The following is a 10,113-nucleotide window of genomic DNA, read 5'->3' as shown; positions in this document are numbered from 1 at the left end:
GAGGCACCCGCATATGTTCTCTAGGCCGTTCAGAAAACATGGACTTATTCCTTTGCCCACATCCATGTGCATCTACAAGAGAGGTGATACTGTGGACCTCAAAGGAATGAGTGCTGTTCGAAAAGGAGCACTCATGAATGTTCCCCTGGCAAAACTGGAAGAGTGAACAATGTCACCCAGCATGTGGTGGGCATTGTTGTAAAAAAACAAGTTAAGGGCAAGAGTCTTGCCAAGAGAATTAATGCACATATTGAGCATATTAGGCACTCTAAGAGCCGAGATAGCTTCCTGAAACCTGTGAAGGAAAATGATCAGTAAAAGAAGGAAGCCAACGAGAAAGGTACCTGGGTTCAACTGAGGAGTCGGCCTGCTCCACCCAGAGAAGCACACTTTGTGAGAGCCAATGGAAGGGAGCCTGAGCTGCGGGAACCCACTCCCTATGAAGTCATGGCATGATAAGTGTGGGGGAAAAGACCTCTGTAGTGTTAAAAAACATGAAAAGATTGTTTTGGCTATTTCAGGTCCTTTCATTTCCATATAAGCTCCAGTTGTATCACCTGAAACTCTAGTGTTTTTGTTTTCAGTCTTTTTGAATTATTGAGTTGTCTTCAAATTCAATGATCGTGTGTTTTTCCAGTGCCCAATGGAGTATTAAGCCCATCCAGTGAATTTTTCCATTTGGTGTATTTTATTTTTCACTTCTAGAATTTCCATTTCTTAATTGTTTCTATTTCTCTGTTGAAGCTACCCATCTGTTCACCCTACTTTAAGTCTTTCAACATATTTACAAAAGCTGTTTTAAATTCCTTATGGACTAACTCCAACATTTGTGTCAACTAGTGAGTTCATGCCTATGAATTTTTTTTTCTTCTTATGGGTCACATTTTCCTGCTTCTTTGTGTATTGTAATTTTACATTATATGCTGGGCATGGTGGATACAATGTTGAGACATTTAATTTACTTGAGCCTCACACTGACACTATCAAGGTCTGGATTTAGGCCTTGCTAGTGTGGGTCAAGGGTAGCTCTTACTCTAGGTCTACAGTAAACCGACTCCTATGTTGCAGTCTTTTTCAGATCCTAACTGAATGTCCAAGGTGTTATATCTCTCCATTCTACTGGTTGGAACTGTGACATGATACTTATGAGACCTCCTCTGACTCACAGACCCCCAGTGACTAATTGGTGTCATGGAGTCTTAGCATATTCATACACAGTTTAGTATTTGGCGAAAGACTACAGGAGATCCCTTCTCTCCCGTATCGTACTCCACAAATTCCAGCAATCCCAGAAGCCCTGAACACAAACTCTGTTTCCTCTGCCAAGCAAGATGCTGCTCTCCAGGACCTAGTGCCCTGTACCGAAATTTGTACAGTGCCCCCAGGCAAAAGCCAAGATGTCTTTTCATTTTATCCACAAACCAATCCAATAGTTGAAAATAGTTGTTTCACATATGTTGTCCATTTTTATAGCTGTTTATACCAGGAACATAATTACAATACCCAATATTCCATTATGACCAGACTGGAAGTTCTTGTTTTGACCCTGAATATCTTTATAAATGGGAAGTTGCAGCTTCTTGCTGAAATTTGAATCCACTTATATTTTATATCTGTCCTTTTGGAGGAAAATAACTCATACTAAATCTTTTATGCTTAACACTGTCAAGACTTAACACTTTAACACAGGCTAAGACCAAGAAAAAAAGAAAAAGCTACCCAATTGTCTTCTATTCAGGTATTGCCATCTTATATCCTCATAATTTTATTTCTGTATCATTTCTTCACTATTCCCCTCCTTTGTACTCACTCTAGCTTTCCATTCCTAGCATGGAAAACAGAGATTAAACCTGAATTTAATAACACCTTTCACAACAATACAAAAAATGTGTATTAATTTTCATGTTTTTAGAACAAGCATTTCAGAAACATTAACTCTTTGCTAAGGGCCAAGAATTACTATGTGCCAGCATTAAGACTGGACCTCAGAATACAGTTGGGGTACTAATCCCTAAATCTGGAAAGTCTATTTCTATTAATGCAATCTCAGATTATTTTAACTTTTTGAGAAGACACATGGTGCTACTGGCTTATACCGAATTTACAATCTACTAAAATCCTTTGGTATTTTTCACAAGATTGATAATTTATACAGTTTTTTTTCTCCATGCAAAACATATATGAATCAATATTTTAAAACTTAAGTGCAAGACACTTATTCTTACTGATATGTTGTTTATCAAAGTTCTTTGTTTTGCCTTATTATCTCCTGACTTTTGATTTTCACCTGTGTATTTGCTAATTCCATCAGTGTGTCTACCAAAAACAGACTGTGTTTCAGTCTGATGAAAATATCCAGAACCACTCATACTAGTAAATGCTTACACCTGCAGGATGACATCCATCTATGTTCCTATCTGTATGCATACACTTTGAGTATGATTATTAACCAGCAATAAATCTGCTTATATAAATTTTTATGTAGACGATATTTGCCTAGCATTTATTGAGCATTTGATTTTTTACTTTGTAGCAGCGCCTGCCAGTACCCAACCTATACATTCTCAGGCCTTACCACTAGAGTGCATACCCACTCAACTTCCATATTCCGGAGGACTTTCTCTGGAGGCCACTACAACCTGTGTGCAAGGCAGGCCAGATATGCTAGAGAATTAACATCTCTTAAAAGCAGCCCGTAACCAATGACTGATGGAACTTGGTATATAAATGCCCATCTTCTTTGCCTTGGGCCGGAACTCCTCTATCCTGATCCTCAGTAATAATTCACTTGACAATGCACTCTTTATAAGCTGCCTTCCCTGTCCCTCTACCAGTTTTTCCTAATATCATCTCCCAAAGTAAACTATTTGTATTTAAATCCTTGTCTCAGGATCTGTATGTGGGAAAACCCAAGCTAAAACAATCTTATTTAATTTTCACCCAAACTAAAACAACCTTTAACATTTTTCAAATTATCCTGTTTGCAGATGGAAAAATAGCAAAGAAGAAAGTTTTAGTAAGAATATGTGTAACTACAGTAATAAATTAAGGGATACACACATGCTGTAAAATATGTTGTCAAAAATATGTTTAAGGGGGTGGGCAAAAATGTGTTTTTAGAATGCATTTGAACTTAAATGACAATGAACTTAAAACAGACTATTATAAACATAACTTGTCATATATGAATCTTATGGTAACTACAAATCAAAAAACTATAGTAGATACACAACATAAGAAAAATAAATGCAAATGAATCACTAAAGTCATCAATGTACAAGAGAGAAAGAGAAGAAAGAAACAAAGAACAACCAAAAGCAAACAGGAAATAATTAATAAAATGGCAATTAGTACATACCTATCCACAATTACTTTAAACATAAAAGGACTAAATGTTTCTATCAAGAGACATAGCATGATTGGATATCTAATCTAATAAAAGACAAACATGCAAACTGACCATACCTTTGCTATGCCTTAAGCCACGCCCTCCAGCCAATCAGAGCAATTAAATGCAAATTAACCAAACCAAGATGGCGGCTGGCAGCCACAGAGCTGGAGCAAGCAGGAGGCTTGGTTGCTCCAGTGATGGAGGAAGCCAAGCTTCCCGCCTGCTGTGGCCAGCTATGAGCTCCACTCAAGGCAATAAAGTTTCAATTATAGAAGGTAAATAAATCTCAGAATAAAAAAAAAAGAAAAAAGGAGCGGCTGGGAGCTTCCATCGCCGGGGGGATTGGCCAGCCTGGAAACAGCCCTCAGCCCGTCACCCAGGCTGGCCAGGCACCCCCGCGGGACCCCCACCCTGATCCAGGACACCCTTCAGGGCAAACCAGCTGGCCCCCACCCATGCACCAAGCCTCTATCCTATATAATAAAGGGGTAATATGCAAACTGACCCTAACAGCAGAATGACTGGAAATGACTGGTCACTATGACACACACTGACCACCAGGGGGCAGACGCTCAGCGCAGGAGCTGCCCCCTTGTGGTCAGTGCGCTCCCACAGGGGGAGCTCTGCTCAGCCACAAGCCAGGCTGATGGCTGCCAGTACAGCGGTGGTGGTGGGAGCCTCTCCCACCTCCTCAGCAGTGTTAAGGATGTCTGACTGCAGCTTAGGCCTGCTCCCTGCTGGCAAGTGGACATCCCACGAGGGCTCCCAGATTACCATCTTAGGCCCAATCCCCCAGGGAGCAGGCCTAAGCCAGCAGGTAGTCATCCCCCGAGGGGTCCCAGACTGTGAGAGGGCACAGGCCGGGCTGAGGGTTCACCCTCCCCCGAGTGCACAAATTTTTGTGCACTGGGCCTCTAGTATATTAATAAACAAGACCCATGTATATGCTACCTACAAGCAACTGACGTCAGATTAAAAGACACACACATACACTGAAAGTGAAGTAATGAAAAAATATATTTCATGCACAGGAAACGAAAAGAAAGCGTAGCAATACTTATATCTGACAAAGTAAAATTTAAAACAAAAACTGTAATAAGAGACAAAGAAGGGACTTATCTATATAATAAAAGCCTAAGCGACCATTAGGGAGGAATGACCAGAATGACCAGGACAACTGGTCGCTATGATGCTCACTGACCACAAGGAGGCAGACGCTCAAAGCAGGAGCTGCCCCCTGGTGGTCAGTATGCTCCCACAAGGGGAGCACTGCTCAAACCAGAAGCCAGGCTCATGGCTGGTGAGTGCAGTGGCTGTGGCAGGAGCCTATCCCGCCTTTGCAGCAGCACTAAGGAGCAGCCAGCTGAGCGGTAAGGAGGGTAAGGAGCAGCGAGCAGGTGGGTGGTAAGGAGCGAGAGGTCCTGGACTGCGAGAGGGCACAGGCTGGGCAGAGGGCCTCCCCCCTCTCCCCCCCGTCCCAGTAGCACCGGGCCTCTAATATAATGATGAAAAGATCAATCTAACAAGAGGATATAACACTTGTAAACATCTTCACACCCAATGTCGGAGCACCAAAACACATAAAGCAAATATTTACAAACATAAAGGAAGAGATAGATAGTAATACAATAATAGTAGAGGACTTTAACACCCTACTTTATCATTGGATAGAACATCTGGGCAGAAAATAAACAAGAAAAGAGTGGCCTTAAATGACACCTTATACCAAGTAGAGTTAATAGATAACTATATAATATTCCCCCCAAATCAGCAGTATAGATAGTCCAAGTTTGGCAAAAAATCAAGCCTCAGTAAATTTAAGAAGATTGAAATCCTATGGAGCATTTTCTCTAATAACAATGGTATATAACTAGAATCATTACAAGAAAAAACTGGAAAAAATATAAATAAAGGGTAAACAACAAGCTACTAAATAATCAATGGGTTAATGAAGAAATCAAGGAGAAAAAATATCTTGAAACAAATGAAAATAAAAAAGCAACATTCTAAAATTTTAGGGACACAGTAAAAGCAGTTCTAATAGGGAAATTCATAGCAATGTAGGCCTACCTGAACAAATAAGAAAAATATAAAATAAATAATCTAAACTTATATTTAAAGGAACCAGAAAAAGAAAAGCAAATAAAGCCCAAAGGAAATAATAAAAATCAGAGTAGAAATAAATTAAATAGTGACTAAACAAAACCAATAGAAAATATGTACCAATAAGACTAGAGCTAGTTCTTTGAAAAGATAAACAAAATCAATAAATTCTTGGTCAGACTTATCAAGAACAAAAAGAGGGCCCAAATAAATAAAATCAGAAATGAAAGAAGAGGAGTGACAACTGGCATCACAGAAACACAAAGGATTATAAGAAAATACAATGCCAACAAATTGGACAACCTAGAGAAAAAAAAATGGATAAATTCTGAGAGATATTATCTTCCAAGACTGAATCAGGAAAAAAAATAGAAAGAAAATCTGAACAGACTGATTACTAGATATGAAATTGTATCAGTAATCAAAAACTTCCAACAAACAAAAGTCCAGGACCAGATGGCTTTACAAACCATCTGGTTTGTCTACCAAACATTCGAAGAAGAATTAATATCTATCCTTCTCAAACTATTCAAACATAATTGAAGAGTAGTGAAAGCTTCCAAACTCATTCTACAATACTAGCATTACTCTGATATTAGAACTAGACAAAGACACTGCAACAGAAAGAAAATTACAGACTAATATCCCTGATGGAACATAGATGCAAAAATCCTTTACAAAATCTTAGCACACTGACTTCAACAACAGATTAAGCACATCATATACCTGACCTAGAGGTGCAAAGGTGGCTCAATATCCACAAATAAATCAAGGTGATACACCACACAAACAAAATGAAGAATAAAAATCACATGGTTCTATAATTAGGTGCAGAAAAAGTATTAAAATTCAATCTCCATTTCTGATAAAAAAACAACTCTCTACAAAGTGAGTATAGAAGGACATACCTCAATATAATAAAGACCTTATGTGACAAATTCACAGCTAACATATTCAACAGTGAAAAGCTGAAAACTGCTTTTCTATGATCAGAAGCAAGACAAGGATGCCACTCTCACCACTCTTATTTAACATAGTAGTGGAATAAACAAGAAAAAGAAATAAAAGGTATCTAAATTGGAAAGGAGGAAGTATAATTGTCACTTTTGCAGATGACATGATACTATACAGGAAATCTGAAGGATTCTACCAAAAACTATTAGAATTAATAAATGAATTCAGTAAAGTGGCAGGATATAAAATACTCAGAAATCTGATAAATTTCTGTATACAAATAAACTATCAGAAAGAGAAATGAAGAAAACAACCTCATTTTTAACTGTATTAACAAGAATAAGATACCTAAAAATACATTTAACTAAGTAAGTACAAGACCTGTATTCTAAAGAGTATAAAGTATTGAGAAAAGAAATTGAAGAAGACACAAATAAGTGGAAGGATATATCATGCTAATGGGTAAGAAGAATTAATAATGTTCATACTACCCTACGCAATGTGATCTCTATCAAAATATCAATGGCATTTTCAATTTCAACAGAACTAGAACAAGTGATCCTAAAATGTATATGGAATCACAATAGACTCCAAAGAGCCAAAGAAATCTTGAAAAAGAAAAAAGTTAAAGGTGTAATTCTCCCTAACTTAAAAGTATAGTACAGAGCTACAATAATCAAATTTGTATGGTAGTAGCACAAAAATAGATCAATGAAACACAATAGAGACCAGAAAACACCCCACATTTCTATGGTCAATCTAAAACAAAAGGGGCAAGAATATACCATAAGGGGAAAACTGTCTCTTCCCGGTGTTGGGAATATTGAATAGGTACATACAAAGAGAGAGAGAGAGAGAGAGAGAGAGAGAGAGAGAGAGAGAGAGAGAAAAACTAGACATTTCCTTATACCATATACAAACTAAACTCAAAATGGATCAAACACTTAAATTTCAGACCTGAAATCACAAAACTCCTATAAGAAAACATTGGTAGTAAACTCTTTGAAATCAGCCTTTGCAATATTATTTTTAGATATGTCCTTGGGCAAAGGCAACAAAAGCAAAAATAAACTAATGAGGAATACATTAACTAAAAATCTTTCTCACAGTAAAGGAAAACATGGAGATGAAAAAACAATCTACTGAATGGAGTCATTTGCAAATGAAACCAAGAGCTTGTTCTTTAAGATCAGGAACAAAACGGATGCCCACTTTAACCCCTTCCCCAACAATTTTTTTGTTAAAAACGTTTCTTTTTCAGACTAATTTTTTTATTTTGGTTCTATATAGTATTTTTGATGCTGGTTATGAAAACAGTTTGTAACTCGTCTTCCTATAAACCATATTTTTTTACCATATTTTCTTAGTATACTCGTCGACGACTGAAAAAGAACATTTTGTGAAAACGAGTATACACGTTTCTGCCGGGGAAGGGGTTAACCACTATTATTCAATAGAATAGAGAGCCCAGAAGTAAACCCACATCTGTATGGTCAACTAATCTATGACAAATGAAGCAAGAATATACAATAGGAGAAAGACATTCTCATCACAAAATGGTGTTGGGAAAACTGGACCGATAGATGTAAAAAAATTAAACCAGACCACTTTATTATACCATATACAAGAATAAAGTAAAAATGGGTTAATGACTTGAATATAAGACCTGAAACCATAAAACTCCTAGAAGAAAACATAGCCAGTAAACTCTGAAATTGGTCTTAACCATTTTGGGGGGATATGTGTCTTCAGGAAGGAAAACAAACCAACAAAATTAACAAACATAAAATAAAGTTTTTGCAGAGTGAAGGAAACCAGCAACAAATAAAAAGACAACCTACTGAGTGGGAGAAGATATTCACCAAAGATACATTTGATAATGGGTAATATCCAAAACATAAGAAACTCAAACAACTTAACGTCAAAAAAATAAAAAATTCCACAAACAATCTGATTAAAAAATGGGCAGAGACCTGAATAGACCTCTATGTCCTCCCAAGAGGACATACAGAGGGCCAATAGAAGTAGGAAAAGATGTTCAAGATCACTAATCATCAGGGAAATGCAAATTAAAACCACAGTGAGAAATTGCCATAGACACTTCTCCAAAGTGAACATACAAGTGACCAGGACATAAGAAAAAATGCTCAAAGTCACCAGTCATTAGGGAAATGCAAATTAAAATGACAATGAGAAATCACCTCACATCTGTTAGAATGGTTATCATCAATAAATCAGCAAACAACAAGTGTTGGAGAGAATGTGGAGAAAGGGAACCCTCATGTATTGTTGGTAGCATTATAAATTGGTGCAGCCACTATGGAAAACAGTATGGAGTTTCCTCAAAAAGTTAAAAATAGTACTACCGTATGACCCAGTAATTCCATTTCTGGCTATTTATCTAAAGAAATCCAAAACACTAATTTGAAGAGATATATGCACCCATATGTTTTCTTTGCAGTATTATTTACAATAGCCAAGACATGGAAGTAACTTAAGTATCCATTGATAGACCAATGGATAAAGAAATTGTGGTACATATATGTAATGAAGTACTACTCAGCCATAAAAAATAATGAAATCTTGCCATTTGTGACAACATGGATGGACCTAAAGGGTATTATACTAAGTAAAATAAGTAAGACAGAGAAAGACAAATATTGTATGATTTCACTTATATGTGGAAACTAAAAGACAAAAGCTAGCAAACAAAACAGAAACAAATTCAGATACAGAAAACAAATTGAGGTTTATCAGATTGGTGGGGGGTGGGGAGGGTGGTTGGAAGGCTGGGTAAAAAGGGCAAAGGGATTAAGAGGTACAAATTGGTAGTCATAAAATTAGTCTTGGGGATATAAATTAAAACATAGGGAATATAGTCAATAATATTGTGCCCAGCCCGGGTGACTCAGCTGATTGAAGCATTGTCCCATACACCAAAAGGTTTTGGGTTCAATCCCTGGTTGGTGTGAATATGTGTATGGAGAGGCAACTGATCAATGTTTTACTCTCACATCAATATCTCTCTCTCTCTCTCTCTCCCTCTCCTCCTCTCTCTCTAAAAAAATCAATTAAAACATATCTTGCTTGAGGATTAAAACAAATTTTATAGAAATAAAGTCAGAGAAAATATTTAAAAATTAATATTGTAATAACTATGTATGATGTAATTTGGATACTACAGTTACCGAAGTGATCATTTCATAAATTAGTTATATAAATGTTTAAACACTATGCTGTACACGTAAAACTAATATAATATTGTATGTCAACTGTCATTGAAAAGTAAACAAAATAATTTAAAAAAGAAAATTATAAGCAAATACCACAGTAGGCAAAACCATGTAAGAAACCTCCATGGACTCACTCAGCTTCAAAAATGATCATTACATGGCCGATTTTGATCCATCTATACCACATTCACTTTCCTTCCCGTCTACTTATATAAAAACCATGGGTGGTGCTCATCACATCCAGAAGAACAGCTGCAACCAGCCGGAAGGAAGTCAGTCCTACAGGGTAGTCTTGGCAACGGCTGCACCCTTGCCCAAGCTGTTTCTGGCAAGGGTGGGGCTTGAGGCAGGAACCTGCCCTGGGAGCGTGGTTCCCTGGGAGTGTGCTGTGCCAGCACGACCAGGGGTGAACCTGGGGGGGGGCGGCTGAAA

At 37.4% G+C, this 10,113-nt stretch overlaps 1 protein-coding gene and 1 pseudogene across 3 annotated transcripts in view; one reads left to right on the top strand and one right to left on the bottom strand.

Moving 5' to 3' along the window:
* Positions 1-10,113, bottom strand: part of RASGRP1 (RAS guanyl releasing protein 1) — a 76,023-nt gene that overhangs the window by 51,906 nt on the left and 14,004 nt on the right. The window lies entirely within an intron of this gene.
* Positions 14-456, top strand: LOC107181547 (annotated as a pseudogene).

The sequence above is a fragment of the Myotis davidii genome, unplaced genomic scaffold (assembly GCF_000327345.1).
Source record: "Myotis davidii unplaced genomic scaffold, ASM32734v1 scaffold46, whole genome shotgun sequence".
Taxonomy (NCBI): Eukaryota; Metazoa; Chordata; class Mammalia; order Chiroptera; family Vespertilionidae; genus Myotis; species Myotis davidii.
The sequence above is the reverse complement of the archived record's forward strand: the minus strand, read 5'-3'. Positions and strand labels throughout refer to the sequence as shown.